This window comes from Chaetodon trifascialis, chromosome 14 (genome assembly GCF_039877785.1).
Source record: "Chaetodon trifascialis isolate fChaTrf1 chromosome 14, fChaTrf1.hap1, whole genome shotgun sequence".
Taxonomy (NCBI): domain Eukaryota; kingdom Metazoa; phylum Chordata; class Actinopteri; order Chaetodontiformes; family Chaetodontidae; genus Chaetodon; species Chaetodon trifascialis.
This window is the reverse complement of record NC_092069.1, coordinates 10,604,095-10,618,854: the sequence shown is the minus strand read 5'-3', so window position 1 is coordinate 10,618,854 and position 14,760 is coordinate 10,604,095. Positions and strand designations below refer to the sequence as shown.

General features: G+C 45.4%; 1 protein-coding gene across 2 annotated transcripts in view; it reads left to right on the top strand.

The window, feature by feature from the left end:
• Positions 1 to 6,054: 6,054 nt before the first annotated feature.
• LOC139342307 (rho guanine nucleotide exchange factor TIAM2-like) overlaps positions 6,055 to 14,760 on the top strand; it is a 74,571-nt gene continuing 65,865 nt past the window's right edge. The window contains exon 1 of one of the 2 annotated variants that reach the window (XM_070979342.1): positions 6,055 to 6,147. The gene's annotated coding sequence lies outside the window, so the exon portion shown is untranslated. Of the gene's footprint in view, positions 6,148 to 10,237; positions 10,357 to 14,760 lie in introns of those variants that run through there. The other variant, XM_070979341.1, reaches the window with a different exon arrangement.

The following is a 14,760-nucleotide window of genomic DNA, read 5'->3' as shown; positions in this document are numbered from 1 at the left end:
TTCGTTTGATTGGTCTGCTCTCGTGTTCATTGTGGTGGGGATGTTAGTGGTAAATAAACAGGTGGGTAAACACGACCAACGTGTTAATAATAGAATTATTACCGTCGAATCAAATCTTTCCAACCTTTTCTCTTTGCTCCTTTGTCCCCTCTTCCCTCCGCTGCACCCTTGAAGTCAGGGACCATTTGCCCTCTTTTGATGTAATATGGAAACTACACATGCTTTGCGCCGCAGCCTCTGCAAATGAAATGACAAATGAGTGATGAGCAGAGGAGCGCTGATGCTGCGCTCCTCACGTCGTCCCATCTGATTTTACATCTATTCTCCCCGTGGCTGGACTCTCCCTCTTCCTTTGTTCCCCTCTGCCGTACTCTCCTGCTCTGCTTCCTCCCCTCATCTCCTCTGATTCCTCTGGCCTGTCACCTCTCCGCTCCATCCTCCTCTTCGTTTCTTTACCTTCTCAGCGAAGCCCGTCTCAGTCTGCTCAGATTTCCCGCGAGCTAAGCCTCTCGGTGGGAGCTCCAGCCTGGTCCAACTAACTGAACGAAAAATGCAGTTTCTAAGAGAACTCAAAGGTTATTTTTAGGTCTAATTTACATCATGTGCAGAGAGGCTATAGAGAGCAGTAAATTAGCCTTCAAACTGGAGGGAATTCACCTTCAATGAATTCACCCTTTTACAGGGAAATCACCCCCTCGACTATAAAAACACCACATGACCTCAGCCACACCACTCTTCTACATGTTGTAAAAGTCAAAAAGTTTCACTCGCTGTGAAGAAAACTACTTCACTTTAACCAGTTTGTGTTGAAGACCTAAACTTAGCATTGTTTCTAAATGTTGGGACCTACTATCTGAGAAAGCCTGAATACATTTACATTGCGTTATAAAGGAATTTCATTTCATCTGTATTAATAAACAAAGCAAAAACAGCTTCATATTGCTGAAACATCACTCCTTTAACTTTGGATAATGTTGCTTTTGCAGCACGCTGTGCGCTAAGGAGAAGGAGGCTGTCAGAAATAATGACACATCAGAGACGCAGATGAGTCTGGAGTGTGTGTAATGTCGCACATCCCTGCAGTGAATGCTGCCTCTGTGGAGCTGTTTAGGTTCGGTCTGAGTTGGAGAAGTGACGCAGCACCGAAACTGGAAGCAGACGTCAAACTAAACCGAACTTCACATCTGGAGGCAGGGATGTTCTCGGTGGGGAGAGCAAAGGACGGTCAGGGGATCGGCGCAGAGAGCTTGACAGGGCGAAGGAGGAGTTGTAGCTAATGAGTAAGCGCGCAGTCTGCTCCTCTGCCAACCCATTTGGCCTCCACCCATTCTCTCTTTCTACCTCTTCTTATTCCTCCCCCACGCACACCGGGGACAAAATGAGAAACATGACCCTGGCACTCATCTCAAGATTAAGAGTTACTGCGTCAGGAAGGTGGGCTGGGCAGACCAGGCTCCTGGGCCAGGATTGGGAGTGAAGTGGTGGAGGCAGAGAGGGCAGCCAGGGAATGGACGGAGGATAGGGGCAGAGAGCTGGAGAGGGCAGAGGAAGAGGTGGATCTGTTGAACTGACCTTCACATAAAACCAATTAAAGGATAATTCCACTTTATTACACCTTGGATCTTATTTTCATAGTGTTGGTGTCATGCCAACTGCGTGCAGGTAGGAGCGAGCGCACATAAACACAGGAGGTGGACAAAATAACAGAAACATTTCATATGAAACGACTTTCATCGTCGTCGCATCATCGTAATTACAAGGTCGGCCACGCAGTTAAAGCAACCAATGTACCAATTAGTGGTGTGCGTCAGCTGTAAAAGAGGTCTGACAATCACTTTTTAATGAATGCTGTGTGGTTTCTGTTATATGGGATGTGGATTTAGATGTTTTTAAATGTTAATATTAGCCTGATGTAGCCACCCTTTGTATTTGGAGCTGTTTCAGTTGAGTAACTATATACTCATCTGCTGTTCAGTTCAACCTCTATGAACACAGGGCAAAGATTAGTCCAAAAGCTCAATTATTTGCATCTACACAAAACTATCCGGCTTGTCTGAATGGAAGTTTTAAATATCAGATATCTCAGTTTTTCCCCGTTGAGATCAGTCCTCTTGTGTCTGTTCAATTGTCGCAGTTCTGTCTGCTTTAAAGTCTCAACATGGAGTCCTGGAAGCATAAGCTGACACTGCCAATGATCAGACTGCTAAAAAAGATCCACTGACACAAGTCAAACTTCTTCAACAGGAATAAAACAGCTGATTAAAGCATGTAAATCGACGGTTATTTAAAACAAACACAGGGCACGCCTGAGGCCCTGACAGGAAAAGAAATCATCTGTAATGAACATGAGACGGACTTACCTGCTACGAGCCTCAGGACAAAATAATAAGCTGCTGGTCCCCTATACACCCCCCATTCCTTCCTCTCTCTGTGCAATTTGTATATTAGTTTTTAATATGACATAACAATGGCCCCAGGGTTACTGTGTCGTAACTTGATTCAATTATGGAGTTCAGAAGTACAAAACTAAAATAACAAAGATCTTGAAACAAGAAATTAGTTAAGTTAGTTACATCAGTTAAATTAAATTAGCACAGACTATTTGACACATCGTAAGCCTGGGGCCCTTTGAGTACCTGGGCCCTGCAGCAGTCGCCCATTTTGCCCTGTTGGTAACATCAGTAAGAGTTCAAATGCTTCCCATGACCTCCTAAAGCACCAAACCTAAACACCATTAAACTTGTATATGTTGGAAGGACCTGGAGCCTTTCCTTCTTATAGAAAGCGCTGACATCCTGTTAGCCTGCAGTCCAGGGTTTGAACATCAGTAGCACAGAAAACTCCTCTGAAGGGAAACCCTGTTGGTGTTTCCGTTATTTTGTCCACTACCAGTACATGCAAGCACACACTGCACGTTGTCTCCTTAAGAGTGGATGCTCTGCCCTTTCTACGGAGAGGTTATCCTCACACACACACACACACACACACACACACACACACACACACACACGTTGTCAAATCAAGCATGCATGCGCACATCCACACAAACACACACACACACACACACACACACACACACACCACAGCACACAGGAGAACTAATCCGATTTCACAGCCCAAATGAAAAGAGTCTCACATGCACGCATCCATTAGCTATTATTAGCTAAATAGGCTAATAGGTAAACACACACACACAAAGGGCTGCTGCAGAAAACACAAACACCAGGGGAGACCAGCTGCTACAAAATGGAAACGTGTTGAGTGCTTTTCTTTTGTTCACAGCTCTCCCACATGAATTCACAGTCCGCGAAGCACGCCTCTTAAAATGGACTGAAATGGCAAAATACTAATCTCGCCTAAACTCCCAGCCTTCGAAGCTCTGGTGATATGTGACATTTCAAGTCTGTCATTTTCTCACCGCGTTGTTTTTTACAGCCTGGTCCTCAGTCGTTCTCATTGTGTAATTGATGTTTGTTAGCTTCTCATGCTACACCTGTCACACATTCAGTTTGCTGGCGGATTCCACGCTCTAAATTTATTGTAATTTTACTGTAAATTATTTTACTATGAAGTATTTTACAGACTGAAATGACAGCTTCTGTTGTTTCATCAGCTGTTTGCTGGGAAGCTAGGCTAATTTTAGCTCCATAAGCTGGTTTAAGAAACACTGTCAACAGGTGACTTTTATTCCTGCTAACTTGTCTGTAAAAGCCTCCTAAGCACACATTCACACAGCTGCTAACATTAGCATTAGCTTTGATAGCATCCAGCACACAGTGTACAACACCAATGTTGTTAGCCAGTGATGGCCCTGGAAGCAATGTTTGGTTACTTCTAAGCTACTTAGCCAAACATGCTAACGATTGTGGCTTACCCTAGAGTTAAACACACTATTTAATCCATTCCTTGTTCTACTTTTGGTTTAGTTTTTTGTAAAAGGCTAAAAAAAAAAAAGAAACCACTCTCCAAACTATGCTGAGTTTCACTCTTACTTACAGCTCGGCGCACACCTTCAACATGCGGGGAACGCGAAAGCTTGTTAAACCTGCCATAATAGACAATAATAGACACAAAATTGAAAATGTGAGCTCACCAGCACACAAACAAATCCATTGTTGCCGTCCGTGCCTCCACGGGGCCTGTAAACAAACCAGTCCAGACACTTTTGGGGAGGAAGTATCAGCTTTCCATTAACAGCTCCAGGTCATTCATTTCCTACTTTGTTTAAAACCTGAGCTGCCAGACAGACGACCGGCCGGCGTGGGCTTGGTGCTCGCTGTTACTCTGCGTCGTCCTGGTAGGCGATGATTTTGTGGGAAAGAGCGGGGTGAGTGTTTCTAATTAAGAAAGTGAAATGAGCAGATTTTAACAAGGTAGTTTTAACAGCCCTGTGCTCAGCTCCCTTCACATGGGTGTGAAAGTGTTTCTCAGCAGGGAGCGAGGAGGCAACAGGCGTGACAATGTTATCTTAAAGCGAGCTGGTGGAGGGACAGTCACAGTCCTAATGGAGCAATAAGAGCCAGTTTCTTGTCCAACACATCCAATATTATGCCGGGGATCCGCACAGGCCAGCAATATCACCGCCGTAGCTGCGTTAATTGTGTGGTTGAGTGGTGTTGCAATTAAAGGATGTGATTAACACGTCTGTTTTTCCCAGCCTTCAACTTTCTGCTCCGAGTTGGCTTGCGCGGCTTGTTTTCAGTTCGTCTGTTGCCCTTATTGAATTAGAATGAGGAGAGTTCACATGACGCTTCAGAGTGAATGATTGCATTTGGCTCATTGGAATCAGCCTTTGCCATTTTTTGCTGAATAGAGCTTTTGATTTTCAATGTACCTTTGTTGGTCTGTAATATGTTATTCTCATTTGACTCAATTTTAGCTTGCGATAACTCAATCAAATGTCCTTGTGTTTGCTGTGGATTCCCCTCCGCTGGCCTCTGGCTGCATGGCTGTGGTTGCAGTCATTTGACCAGGAATGAAGAGATTTGAAGCAGCTTAAATTGTCACTCGGGCCCGGAGCTACAGTCTGCTTCCTTATTCCCTTTCTGTGAGTCTATAAAAGACGAGGCTTGTCCAGTCCTGATCTTTCTCTCATAAAGTAATCTCCCCCACAGTCACTCAATCATTTATACCCTCTCCTCTCTCATGTGGGACATATTTGGCTACTTACATACTCTCAACTTTGTCATTGTCAAATCTGCCCTACATTCACTTAAAGAAGATGTAAAAATGGGCACTCGTGTGTTTTCTTGGGTGCATTTTCAGATGGAGGTCTGATGTCATGCTGACCGCACGCTGAGCTGCCCATCAGTCATATTTTCTCGGTCCATGTTTGGATGCGGCACGGTGCCGCTGTGTGCCAGGCTTGACACGGCCTGGTGGGCAGACAAACATGTTTTCTTTTTTCTTTTTTTTTCAAGAAAAGCAATTTTCTTGTCAGTCACTGCAATTTCACTCCGTAATAGCCACAAAGAAAATCCAGGCAGCTGGAATTTTTCGAGCTAATGTAGGTAGGCAGTGCAGCCTTTAGAGGAACTGCTTGAAATTCAGTGCAGATAAAACACAGGGGCTTAAAGGGATGAAGAAAAGACTGTTGTTCACTGACTTTTCTTTGTGTTGCACTGTAGCCTTAAGAGATTTAAAGGAACTATGGAACAGATTTCACTATTTCACACAGCAGCTGCTCATATGTATCCACAAAGCTGATCTGAGCGAGCAAGCATTGGGATATACCATAAACTGCATAAACTGTGTGTGTATATAAAGTAATGGTATTTGCATGATTAATGTCCATCCTGGCTACTGTACTGCATGAAGAAAAAAAAGACAGACATCCATCCAGAAGCAGCTAAATGATTGAAGAACCAGGCGAATTGTGGCATGCAAGTACTGCCTGCAAGGTGTTGTGGGATATTGTCTCCCTCGACACAAGTTGTCGCTGTGTTGCAACCGGTCCAACCAAATCGATTTTTATATTGTCAGACTTAATTTCTAGGGGTAACAAGAAAAGATGTTTTTGTAATTTCTCCTTTTTTTTTGTTTTTATAGCGGCAGCTGAAGAGAGAGGAAAGGCAGGGGAGAGAGCGGGCATGAGATGCAGCAAAGGGCCTCGGACTCAGCCTTCACACAGGGTGCGCGCTCGACCAGGTGAGCTACCAGGGCCCACGAGAAACAAAGATTCATGGAAAATATGAAAATACTGTGTGGCTGTAAAGCGTGTCTGCTTTGTCATCTTGGTGATTGTTGCCTGAGGCCTCACATTTATCTTGCGACCCTTTAGGGGGCTTTCGGAGCTATATTTCTGTCATTAATTGATGCTGCACAATTTGGAAACCAGTTTGGCAGCTTCTCGCTTTCCCTTTGTTTCTTGTTCTCAGCTTCTTGTGTGAACCTCTTGAAGCGATCCTGCTCAATCTGGGATCATCCACTCTGAGCTTGTTTGGGATTTCTCTTCAGAAATGACCACGATGACTGATTGATACCTCGACATTGTCTCGATAATCCCGGCATGGTTCGTGAGGGAGGTGTGGATATCCTCGAACAACCTCAGAGAGCTTACCTTGAAATGATTCATTTGAGGGTAATGATTGAAAGTGGATGGAAACAGGAAATCAGCCAGAGAGAGTAAATGGTGGTATATACATCAAGCTTCTGAGACACATTGTCCTCAGCTGCAAATGTGCTCTTTTATTTCCAAACCAGACTTTATTTTCCACAGGTGCAGCCTCGCTCGGCTATTTTTTTAGCTCTATCTTTGTTTTATAGTCCCATCCTCCTATTCATCAAAAGGCTGTCTCAATCCTTTCTCCACACAGAGGGTCACAAAAACCTAATTCAACTCCTCAGGCTGTCACACCCTTGTGATAGTTTTTTCACATAGGACTCAAGTAATCAACAGCTCAGGCACACCGAGCCCCCCTAACCTGCTTTCTGCTGCTCTCTCTCCTCTCAGTAATGACATGTCCGTGTGGCAGACAGGCAGGCAGACAGACAGATGATGCAACGTGTGGGAGACAGATCCACCGCGTATGCGGTTTCCCACTTCAGTACAGCCACACAGGTTTATATGTCCTCTGATAGCAGGCGAAGGCCGCTCCATCAAGCATCCACGTGCTCCATCAGCCATCAGCTATAACTCCCACTGCTGGATTTATTTCTGCACAAAATAAAACTGTTGCTGTTGAGTAATTTTCACAGATCTACAATTCAAGGGATTCATTCAGAAAGCCACTGTGTGAGACAAGTCCCGAGGTTTTTAATACTAATGAAATTACATGCACAGGAAGGTAAATCAGGGGCTCTAAGTGCTGCTTTTGTCCTTTAAAGACCTGAAGAACACTGGCGTGAGAGGCTGGCTGCTGTGACACGCAGTTCACTCCTTGTCGTCATTGATTTCTCATTAGCTCAGCCCTCGGGTGTGCGCGAGCTATCGCTTGGATCAGATCTGTCGCGTTCAATTAAAAGCCTTTCCGAAATGTCATGTTTTCTCATACCTTATCGCCTTCTGTGTGCGTAAAGATTTCCTTTGTCTATTGTGTGAGCTGCAGCAGTCGCCTCTTTGTGGCCGTGGATGCTTTAATGTCGGCTTCTGTATTTAGAAACAAGCAAGGAGATGTTTGAGGGTGTGGCGCGAGTGTATCTGATTATAGCCCTCCCTTGTCTCACAGACATACACACACACCTTATGACTACTCATTCCTCGCACAAAAACCATCCTCCCTTCTTGACAGACCTTCCACACCAGCCTGCCAGCCTTTGAAACAACTGCACGACACACAGCCACAGCGAGCCATTAAAGGCCACATGACAAATGAGCGTGGTTATATTATGTGGACTCAGAACAGGCCGGCCCTCATACAGTGGTAATAATGCCTGAATCACACTGTAGAATGGGCAGCAGTGAGAAGAGTGAGAAAATCACTTAGCAGGGGATCTGCCGCCCCCTCCCCTATTCTCACATACAGTAACACACACTCACACACACATAGAATTACTATGACGACCCTATTAGAGTGGCATTAATGGCAGAGCAAAGTGGGTCCAGTCAGAATGGCTGAGAAGGCGCTGAGGTGTTGATAAGTGTGTGTGTGCGTGTGTGAGTCCATACCTGCTGGCCTGTCTTTAGAAAATATGTTTTGCGTCAGCAGAAAATAAAAATTCTGGCTGAGCTTACTATTTTTCTGCTCCCTGTTGTTTTTTTAAAGCAATAAACTGGCAAATACCGATATTTCAGTCATCACTGTGCCTCGACCAGTTCTTCTGTGAGCTCGTGGGAAAGGCCCGTGCAGGGTTGTTATCTCGTGTCAGACCGACAGACAGACAGAAAGCGATGATGGGTGTCAGGATGTCCGTCACAGCCAATTATGTTTCATGAGATGCAGAGTGACCGCAGCTCCTGAAAGCTGCCAGATGACACAGAGAGCCTCTATTGGTCAGAATATATCCAGAATGCTGCACTGAACCTCATTGCATGCTGTGTGGGGATCTGCAGCATGCCTCTGGTAACATTAATGACATTCGCTCAGTGGATTATTGCTGTAATCATTGTTAACGTAATGATTCTTGTGGACCAATGAGAAGATCTGAAACCTGAGTTATGTCAGTGTTTGAATCAGTCAGGAACAAAGGTTTCGGCTTCAACACATCTCCGCTTTTTGTCTGTATCCTTTGACGCTCCTAAGATGCATAAAAACATATGTTGATTTCAAAACGACATACTTGCCTAACTGGAGCTAAATGTCCTGTGGCTAAATACAGGTAAAGGAGAGGCTGCTTGTTGTGTGGACAGATCTAGATTGACGTATGATGAAAGGAGCAGAGCAGTAGAGCTTCAATGGGCAGCAGAGATAGGCATCTTCACTCGGACCCCACTGTAGCAGCTGTAAAGAGACTGATATGCAGATTTGATGGGAATGGCTGGGCCGCCACGCCTGGCCAAAGGGCCGCATTACGAAACACACGACCGGATTTTATGAGCATTGCGAGGGAGATTGCAGGAGGGAAGGCCTGGCCATCACAGCTGTGTTATCTGTGGGTGGAGGTATTTAGATGCTGACTGTAACTGAGAATGATAGAGAGGGATGAACATCTGAACTTTGGGTCTAAGACCAACAATGACACTTCTCTTCACTGTCATGGTGTTCGATTGTCTGAGGAGACCAAACCTGTTTCCTATCAGGCTGCTTAACAGTTCATACATCCATGTGACGGGCAGGTTTGTTATGCAAAATATGCTCACCTTGATCACCTTTCTGATTTAAAGCAACTGGCTGAGAACCTAAGGGCAGGAAACGATTCAGGCCAAGGGCCGCAAAATAGATCCCCATAGGACTGCAAATCTAAATTCAATAAGTTTGTCCTAAGCAATTCAGCCTGATTTAGAGGCATGTGCAGTGGAAATGGTCAAATCTGATCAAAAACTCACCAATATATATTGTTTCTGTGAAAAGAGAAGTTAAACACTTCCACATTCACAATGAAAATACCACACCTTATTTGGTGCAGTGTAACCTCTGATGCCATACAGAACATTGTAAAGCTTGATGTATCCACGTCTGTGTCCATGAGGATCATCTTCCCACAACCATGAGGACCTGCATGGACCGTCCAGATATACACCTACGAATATGTATGAACACATCGGTGCGTTCACTGTCCGCTTCGCCTTAATCTACACCTTGATTGCTATAAAGGGGGAGCCTCAGCTTTTTGGTTTTGAACCTCCACAAAGTAGGGGGCACTCACGAGTGACAGACTTATGAACGAAAGGTTAAAATCAAAGAAACAGATGCCAAGATATGCTGGTCCAAAATCACTGCATTTCCCACAATGCAACTGAATACCCTCCTAAATGTGTACTTCTTTCAAACCCCACAGCTACACTTTAAAAATTGGGCTTTCTATTAAAAATATCAAGCCTGTAACTCAAGTGAAACAATCACATAATTAAACTAAAATTAAATTGATTTCACAGACGACCCTGGCATTTCCGCGAGGGACCTCTAAAGGTCCACGACCCACTGTTTGGGAACCCCATAATTTACGGTTGTTTTATCACAGATGTAAATAGACTTTCCATTAATCCCCTGTATTCCATGCTGTACCGAGGAGCACCGCCATCCCCCCCTCTGTGTGTCCGTGGGAAGGAGGAGTTTAACCCCACATTGTCTGGGAGGAGCTCGCGGTCTCTTGGCGCTCCGTCCCAAGAACATTTGGTCTGGAAACGGAGGATTCGTGAAGTGCGCTCCAAGAAAACCCGATTTTTATGTTTCTATTAAACGCAACACCGTCACGGTCCGCAGAGGGAAAGACGCGAATACTGCGAGAAGTATGTTTTACCAGAGGAAACAGTCGCCGGTAAGTTGCAAGCGAACTTGTTTTACAGGCTGGTTTTAAAGGGCTGCGCTCATTCCTGCCTGCGCGCTTTGTCCGCTGCGGCACCTAAACGCATCTTTAAACAGGACATTCGCGCAAAGTTTGTGTGTGAAAAGTTTGCGCTTGTGTGTGTAAGAAGCGGCTTTCGTTTCACTTCTCTTTGCTCTCTGAGTTGTAAATCACGCTGCAGTAGCTGTGACTGAAATCATCTCCCTGCCAAAAAAAAAAAAAAACATGTGATTGTCGTGATTAGAATAATTTCATGGCGAAAGGAGTTTTATTGTGAGAGAGCAACATGGGCCCCTGTATTAAAAAGCGTTATTCATCCGCGTGTATTGTCCTGGAGACACAGAAGACGACCTCTCCCTTTATCTTTCTAATTATCAGGTAAAACTGTCAGCCTCCTCATTATCCTCCACCAAGTCTTTTGCGCAAAGCGAACCTAATTTGGTATGATAAATAAAACAGATTGCATCCTGTCAGAATGCTCAGCCTTGGGAACTAATTAAAACTCCCCACCAAAGGTATGTGGGTGTCATTCCATTGGCACAATAGATCACTGGAGTGTTCAGATGTTGAAGGTGTAGCCCACAGCAGTGTCAGAGAGCCTGCTTATTGCTTCTTTCTTCCTTCTGATTTATGAAGTGAGAGTTGGGGAGCATGGGCCATTCCACTAAATTCTTAGGTATGCTGCTGCTGTTGTGTTTGGCTGTGATTTACCCACAGCTTGTATTGTTGTTTGGCCGTGTGCTGGGGTGGAAGGGCTCACTAGCCTCATACAAGGGTAACAAAAGGGCCCTGGGACCCCTGGAGTGAAGGGGCAAACAGAGCAAACAGACCCAAGGAGCAGGAGGCAAGGGTCCGGCATGCCTTTTGGGATGGTGGGCCACCTGTCATGGAAACCCACATGGAAAGGTGTTTCCTGCTAATTCTGAATGCTGCTGAGGAGGGTTATGATAACAAAAACACAGGCTAATGTTTGACGTGCAGAGGCTGGCTGGCCCGGTCATTGATCTGTCTGAAGGCTCATAGCTGTCCAATATTCTTACAGCTGTATCTAGGTGAAGTTCAGTCTTGAGGAAATGTGATATTTTACTGGTAATTAACGTGATTAATGACTATTGAACGATGGATTAGATGAGCGGATGCACTCTAAACGCCTGCTAATCATTTACTTGGATCATTTTTAACCAGGAATTAGGCCGAGCCCAACATGAGCGCAAGAGAAAAGAATGTCTTCCGTTTATTTTTCTGGAGGGGGAACATGCTGTGTGATTGGTTTATATTTCATCCGGCCTTTCAGCCCTCCCCTGCCTGCTTAATGGACTACACAGAAATCGTTATTTACTTACATAATTGCTGTTGTTCTCATGTGTGCGCCATGTTTTCTTCTCTTGGAGATCAGTCAGGAAATCGCCGGGTCAGAAGCCGTGGCACCACCACCACCACCACCACCACATGCATGTTTTTGCCTTCGTGGTCCACATTTTTGCGGCAAAGCAATCCTCAACCACGAGGAACATTATGTTTTTACTATTCTGTTTTTCCCCGGGTTGGGATGGGGTCTCGAACCAGGGTGATGCTGATTGAGTGTGACCTGTAATTTCCTTTCAGTGGAAAACGTGAGCGTCTCGCTTGTTCACTCTTTCCCTTTGTGACACGAGTTGCGAGTTATGCCTTTCAGCTGGCAGCACTGTCAGTTGTCAGAGTTGTTTACCGATGACAAAAGGGAAATGTAATGCTACCCCCTCTCCTGGGTGGCACAGAGTTGCTTAACAGGCATCTACAGCTCATCTCTCGTCTAATTTAAGTTGATGGGCGCTGTAATCTCATGAAACGATGACATCATTACCACAGGAAGTTCCCTCGTGAATCTGTTTTGAAGTCACTTGATAAACAGCGTGTGACTTTGTGGCATAATGTATCATGTACATTTGTCTGTTGTGGAAAAATGACTGCTCGTTATTTGAACTTTTGCGAGTGGGAAACTTGGACTTGTTCTCTGCTCTGCAGGCCATTTGGACGGCTGTGTGTGAGTGCCTGTCGTCGTTAATCCCGAAGCGCTAGCACACTGGCCGAGAAACGCCAATGTTTCATGTCTTCTCCCCTGCACATTTTTCTCCATATAAGGTGGCGTGCATGTGACTTAACATCTGTGCTTATTGTCACACGGGGATGAAGGCCTTTCACTGTCTCTAGGTAGAGAGGCACTGCAGGGGGAAACAGCGGGGGCTCCATGAGACCGGTGCACCTTTAAGACAAAGGGATTTGAAGCGGATCAAATAGAGATTAACAAAAAAATGTCTCTTTTTGTCCGTTGCACAGTGAAATGTCCTTTCAGGGCTTCCGTTTCAGTGCAGACAGTCAGGCAAGCGTAATGGTGGCCTGTATGTTTCTATTTCTTGCTTCTGTGGTTGAGATTATATTTGGCTTTCAAAGTGTTTGCTGGTAGCGTACGGCCAGCAGCGTCTGGAGTGGTTGCTATAAAAAGCAGGTGAACTAAAAGCTGGCGTTGACAGCCTCTTGGCGGGGACCTCTCATTTGCTACCACACTCACCGAGACGCCAACCAAAAGACACGTGGCTGACTTTGACCCCTTCCGGGTGCGCACATCTAGGTCGAAGAGCTATCACCAACATGGCAGTGACATCACCCGTCCTGCTTTTTAGTGGCAGTTTGGGCGAAATAATAACCGGACCCTGCGACTGAAAAGACAGCTGAAAAGAGATGCTTTGTGCCTTTGTGCTGCATAATTCAGTGATTCTGAATTTAACTTGTTTTGCGGTGGCTACTTGGCTGGTGGACGCACATGCACACACACACACACACACACACACACACACACACACACACACACACACACACACACACACACACACACACCCACTTTGAGGGATTTGTTCAGTCAGCTGCACTTTGTGTATCAGCTCCAAAACAAGATCCTCTGCTCTGCTGCACAAACAGGAACCTTCTGTCCAGCTCAGCAGAGCGACGTGGTCTCATCCAGCTGAACCGATGCGCCCATTCGTGCTCCTCCGCCACATCTCCTGAACCTTTGAGGAGATTAATGCACAGGTCTAAATTGAATTGCGCTCCTTCTGGGTCATCTGTTAAAGAATGGGCCTGGAAGGATCGCAAAGAAAATGAAGATTAAATGGTGACGGGCGCTTTAACAATGTATCAAATGAGGTATCGGATTAAGAGTTACCGTGCAGATGGTTGGGGTGTTGGTGAAGAAGGGAGTGGGGCAGCTCAGAAACAGTGCCAGACGACTCCACTTGTGATCAAGACTTTCATTAACCCCGAAGAAATAACTGCGAGACATGCCATTACCATTCTTTTATTGATGGTCCTATAAATCATGTGGCGAATGGGGCACGTGAGGCAAAAAGCCCCTGTGGCAGCGGCTGAGTAGCAGTGCATGTAATTCCTGTGAGATTACCAGACAGCATACAATATTTCAGTTGGGAAGAGGTGCTGTCTCAGCACTTTGAACCCGGCGAAGTGATTTACAAGCCGTGGATATACAAGAAGTAGTTTGATAATCAAACTGTATGAACAATGAGGTGGAGAGGATGAGGAGTATTGGGTGCAGAAGCTATTTGCTGGTGTATTGATCCACGTGGGACACTTGATATCTTGATACTCCAGCTGCTGCGGAGGAGCTGTGTGTTTCTGAACTTTTATGCTCAAAGCATAGTCTTTCAGCACGTTGGTGCTGTGTAAATTTCAACCTTTTGACTATGAATTCACTCTGGAAACAGTCAAGTTGCACCGTGTCTCTGCTGCGTTCAGTCGTCTGTGTCTACACGGTGTTTCTGTTTCTGATACCTTCCTCAAAGGCACCACATGTTTGCACGCTCTCCAGCCCTTTTTGTATGGAAATTCCCCATTCTGCACCCCCCTCTCAAACCGGCTTACTGGTCAATCCTTATAACAATAGAAATTGTGATTGATCTGCCCTACCTTGGTCCAGTAGCCATAAGGTCTCACTTACTATCCTTGCCCTATAGGAAAGGCAAACACAGCTGGTGCTACAGGCCAAAGTGCTCAGTGTCTGGATGTTCAGTTGGCGCCCTGTGTCCTGTGTTACCCCCATGATGGATGGAGCCAGTTCTGGGTACACATTTACCCCAGCACATCCCACCTGCTCATCCGTGGGTGGAGATTGACTATTGCATTGTTTCTGATGAAAGCTGGGAAGCCCGTCCTCCTCTGATTATTTCCTGCAGCACCTCAAGCCAGGCAATTGATTCCGCTAATATATTCAGAATCATCTGTTAAATAATCAAAGCTGCGTTCATCTCTTTGAACTGCGCAGTGTTAATTGTCTCAGATCTCTTTGCCTTGTACAGTTAATTTAGATAACAAATTTCCGCCTAACAG